The sequence below is a fragment of the Apteryx rowi genome, unplaced genomic scaffold (assembly GCF_003343035.1).
Source record: "Apteryx rowi isolate R43461 unplaced genomic scaffold, aptRow1 scaffold_13, whole genome shotgun sequence".
NCBI lineage: Eukaryota > Metazoa > Chordata > Aves > Apterygiformes > Apterygidae > Apteryx > Apteryx rowi.
Genome location: NW_020447530.1, coordinates 3,668,493 through 3,673,720, shown reverse-complemented (window position 1 = coordinate 3,673,720; position 5,228 = coordinate 3,668,493). Strand labels below are relative to the sequence as shown.

The following is a 5,228-nucleotide window of genomic DNA, read 5'->3' as shown; positions in this document are numbered from 1 at the left end:
AGAAGCACGATTGCAGACAGGTTATTTGCAGACGTGAAGCATGCAGGATCYGACATGACTCCTCATTACACAGATTTATTTATGTGTGTCTGAGGAGCACTGCGCATATTAAAATAACCCCTTCAAAGAGACCGGTGGGGAGAGAGCACTGAAGTATTGATGAGCCAAGCTGGCGCTGGCATTGATCTCATTGCATTTGTGAATTTTATTAATAACTTTCGGGAGGGCGCACAGCAGCCTCCCAGCCACACACAGACACTTCTCTCCCTACCGGCTACATCACGTTGAGCGGCCGGAGCTCCCTGCTTTCCATCTGGCAACTCCACAGGGATGGACATCTGCTGAGCAGCCACCCAGCTTGCCCCACTGCAAGGGGAACCGGCAGAGCCAGCAGCTGGGTCTGTGCAGGCAGAGGCCTGGATGGATTTGGCATGAAGGAGGGCAGAGACGCACCGGAGATGTGTTAGAGCATAAAAGCTCCTGTTGGCTTCTCAGCTGAGGCTGGATGGCCCCGGTCAGTGCAGGAAACTCATGGGACACTACTGGGCTCCACGCACCTCAGATGTTGCAGTGTTTCCCCCGGATCTAGTACTGCCCATGCACCACCAGCCCTGGTCAGGTCAGCACACAGCCAGTTTCCCAAGTTGGGGCTGCGATGGACTCACAGGACAGGTTCAAGGCACATCCATCAGAGGATGGTTTCGGAGCTAGCTGAAATGCAGCCATCAATTTATGCAGCCAGCTTAAAGCAATCTTCCCATAATCTTCATAGGCTTGCAAAGTCTTTCTGATGGTCTGCACCTCCCCTTCTGCCCCCAAAGCAAGGAATCACCTGTGCGAGCTGGACCAGGTGCTGACCTGGTGGTTTGCTGCCTCTCCAAGATCCCTGGAGCTGGCTGCATCCCCACGGGGACACCCTGCCGGCAGGCTTGTGCCTTCGCTGCTGCCCACGTGTTCGCGGGAGCCCCGGCACGAGGCTCCCCTGCACCCTCCCCGCTCTGACCGATTCACACCCTCAGGGTTTTCCCTGGTGTTATTTGCAATCCTCTGCACTAACAGGTTTTTGTTTTGTCCTCTCCACCATCACTCCCACAGTCAGATKGCTTCTTCCCTTTGCGGGTGTTTTGCCCTCTCATGGAGCAGCCTGTCCCAGCAGGGAGCAATGGTCGTATTACACCGACTGCTGTCCCGGCGTGGGTCAGCACCCATGTCCTGGGGGCTTAGCAGTCATGGAGGCATGGCAAGAGAGGACCATCATCTCCACCGCTCGCTCCAGCTCCCGCTCCTGGCCTCAATTCCCCTGCACACCGCTCCTCCCTGCCTCCTGGCCCCCGGCACAGGGATGCATCCCCGAAGAGGGACAGGTGATCGCAGAGGGGCTCAGCCACCCCCTGGTCCGCTCGTGGGACTCAACCCCAACTTTCACTCGTGGAAGGTGGACTGGGAGACGGTGTTTTCCTGCAAGTGCTATCTGGGCAGTTAAAGGACTCCTGCCCACGAGCTGACCATGTCCAGGGGCTCTGCTGCCCCTATCACAGCAAAAAGCATTTTGGGCCACAAACAGGTCTCAGGAAGAAACCGCTCTGACYGGGAGCTGGGATAAAATGCCCGCARTTACAGCAAACTCATCGTGATTCAGAAGGCTGAATTACTGGGTGACGGGTTTGCTGAGCTATTGCCCTCCTGGGGCTATGGTCACCTTCATCTCCGTAAGCTCGCAAACTTGTCTTGCATTCCTAGGGCCCTTACACACAGAGAGACAAGCAGAAAACAAGTTGCAGAGTTTTATGCTGCARATAAAGGCTAGGCAGGAGAAATGGGCATGAAGCAGAGCCTTAAATGAGATTTCAGATCTGCCCCCTCTGTGCTTCTTCAAGCAACGGCACAGGAAGCCCCCTGGTCCTCATCTTCACACCCCCTCTTCCCCCTGGGCGAACCTTTCCTCCTACAGACCGTTTTCCCAAACTCACAGGCAGCTCTCGCCATTCCTTACCTTTTCCCCATCTCTCCCTGCATGTAGCCCACAGCTGTGCCCACCAGAAAACCCTGCCCACCGCCTGGTTTCCGGGGTCCCGACTAGCAGGGCACCTCTGGCCCCGTTGAGTGCTCCACCTTGCCGCGCTGCAAACGTGATCGCCCTCGCTGCACCCGCGAGGCCGAGCTCTGCTGCCGGCCCACGGGGAAGCCACGCTGGTTTGGCTTCCCACCRGCCAAGGGGCCAGATGCTGCTGCTGCTGCTGCCTGCGGTTGACCCGCGTGGCAGGTCGACCGATCTCTGCCGCCTTCGGCTTGCTTTGAACTGCCGCCCCCCACCAGGGACGAACGACACGAACAGCTACGCTCAGGCCCTGCCGTCCTCTGCGTTTCTGCTGTTGATGCAGATTTGGATGTTTTCAGGAATCCGTGCTGTGAGACTCGCTGCGTCTTGTTCCCAGATCTGCTTGGCTCCGTGCTCCTCGCCAGGCTTTACAAGCACTTGTAAATCGGATGGCTATAAACAAGGGCTTAAAACAACACGCAGACCTTGCTGCAGATAAGCCGAGGTCTGGCACGGCGAGCGGCGCCCAGCCCGGCGCTTCGCAGGCTGCAGCGCGAAAGAGCCGAGCTGCGCCTGGAGAAGGGGTGGTGGGGATGCGGGGCTCTGCTGTGCTCCGTCTTCTTCTGGCCCTCAAGTTTGTGGCAGCCTCGCTGGCCGAACGCTGGGCGCATCTGCCCAGCTCCAAAAAACCCCCTCCGACTTGCAAGGAAGCTGCTTTCCCAATCCCCTTTGCATGCCTGTCCCTCTGCTAAATAACTCCAGCTGCGGAGAGATGGTGTAGTGCTTTGTGGGTGCTTGGGAAGAGCTGCACGTCCCCAGGTGAGGTCTGCAGGCTTGGGAACCGCGCGGACACCAGATCTCCGAGATTGCGTGCAGGACCTGATCCGGCATCGCTGGAAAAGCTCCTCACTCCATCGACTTCAGCCGTCTTCCAACTCTCAGCACAGACGAATGTTGCTGAAATCACTGAAAACTTCATCATGTGTTGAAGGATTTATCCTCAAAACTCCAGGAAGGCAAAAACATCCTGTTGCGCACGTTTTACAGGTAGAGAGATAAAGGCTCRGTGAATCACCCATGAGTGTGCGGCCAGATCTCACCTCCCCGTGTTCGTGCCCTTGCCATTAACTCTTCTTTTGCAAAGCAAAGACTGCCCAGGCTCATGGGACCACACAGTACCTCCCCGTCTCGCACGCACCTGGGAGCACAAGGAGGAAAAGAGAACAGGAGGAAAAAAAAAAAAAAAAATCAGGTTGTGTTCAGAAAAAGCAATTATGATTTGTTTCCAGCCAAGCCTTTCACTTTACAAAATGTTTAAGACCCTGGATTTTCTTCTCCCTCTCCTTTCTCCCCCTCTTTTTTGAGGGCACTTCTCCAGCACACTCGATTCCTCTGGAGCAAAGCACTGCCAGGAGAACCTGTCCCATCCCCGTGCAGAGACGTTTCCACCTCCACCGCAGGGGACGCTTTGCCTCCCCTGACCAGCCCAGAGCACTTCGGCTCACCCCTCGCCGCACATCCCTTCCAGGTAACGCACCRGTCGGTCTCCCTTTAGCCTTTTGCTCAACCTCAGTTGACTCATTTGACCTGTGCGCTTGCAAGTCCCGGAAGCACACGCAAGAACAACCACCAAATCAGCATCTCAGGCCGCACTGACTCACCGCTGATGGAGCAACATGTCGCATCCCTGGGACAATTCSCTGCCCAAATCTCCATGTTCACTGGCAGGTCAGTGGGAGTCCAGGCCCCAGCGATCAGAGAGCGCCCAGGATACATGAGCAAGAGGGCACACAGACTGGGTGACAGCTCTCACTGCTGGCATCAGGCCATGTCCCAACGCGGGGGGAGAGTCTGAAACCCTGAGAAGCCACATCCGTGATTTACAGCCCAGTTTTCCGCTGATGCTACCTGCTCTGTCCCGCATGACACTCCCTATGGAGGAATAAAATTCATAGGGCCAAAGCTCTCTTTCCTCCCATACCTCCCCTCTCCTCAAGGTGACACCGAGCTTGAGGGGATGTGACTGCATTGTGGCCACCTGCAAAGGGTGATACAAGCTGCTTCCCCCCCTTTAGCATGGCTCCTAGTTACAGCTGCTGGCTGGAAAGAGTTTTAGGGTCCCAGATCACCCACCGAGCTGATGCGTCATGGGAGTCTTGGAGGTTTTTGCTATCCAAGCCCAAGCCAGACTCACAGCCCAGCTCAGTAATGCTAGAACACGGAGTCCCCAAGATAGGACCCATGATCAAGCTGCCTCTCCTTGGCTCTGGATGGACAACCCAGATTCCCCTTCCACCTGACAGCCTGCCCAGAAACCCCCCTCCAAGCTGCGCTTTAACCCCATAGGGCATGTGGTGGCCTCTCTGTGTGGGCCAGTTCCAATGTGGGCCACTTGGGGAAGGGCCAGAAAGAGCAAATCCCCCCCAACTCACACCTTAGGCACAAACCAAAGGAGAACAGCCCTCAGAGGAGCCCACAATAACAAGATGGCAACAAACGTCCAGGCCAGTCATATTCACCCCAGGGCTGAGAAGGGGTGAATCTCCACACACAACCATTTCAACACACTGTGGGGCTGTCGCAATGGGCTCCCAACCCTTGCCTTCAGAAATAGCATCAGCTCCGCTCCGCTGCTTCGATCGCTCTCACGAGGCAAGTGCAGGCAGCAGCGGAAATAGAGGATTACTTTGTTTTGGGCTGCGTGGGAAGGGTGGTTCCTCCTCTTCCTCCTCCCTGTTTATCCATCATTTCCAAGCCAGCTTCCTGGGATTGGTAGCAGTCCATCCCTGCTCCTCCTGCCCCACTTTCAGSCTGTGAAAATTGCCTCAAAGACCTGAAAATGCCAAATTTCTGGGTCAGAAGCCTGCAATGACTGGCCTGGCTACAGCAGGTTTAACATCACCCTACAACACAAGGCTTCCCATCCTGGAGACCCTTGATCCGTGCTTCGTTTTTAACCAAACGAGCCCCTAAGTCATTTGGTCTAGCAGTTCCCATCACTAGGAAGTGAGGCTTTCTTAATGACACCCAGCTTTGACAGGAGACCGTGACACAGGAGTGTTGTAGTGCACCTTATCCTCTCGTGCACCTCACCTGTGACTTCACCTGTGACTAGAATCAGTGAGTTACGTTTGCAGACATGTTCACAAATGGCTCTCGTCTGCACCATGAAAGCAATTCTCCTCCTGGG

General features: G+C 55.7%; 1 long non-coding RNA gene across 1 annotated transcript; it reads right to left on the bottom strand.

The window, feature by feature from the left end:
* Nucleotides 1–250: 250 nt before the first annotated feature.
* Nucleotides 251–4,896, bottom strand: LOC112961193. The gene is made up of 3 exons (XR_003251954.1): nucleotides 4,725–4,896; nucleotides 3,700–3,970; nucleotides 251–3,236 (listed from the first exon to the last, which is right to left on the bottom strand). It is a non-coding gene; the product is annotated as an uncharacterized LOC112961193 (long non-coding RNA).
* Between the last annotated feature and the right edge of the window lie 332 nt (nucleotides 4,897–5,228).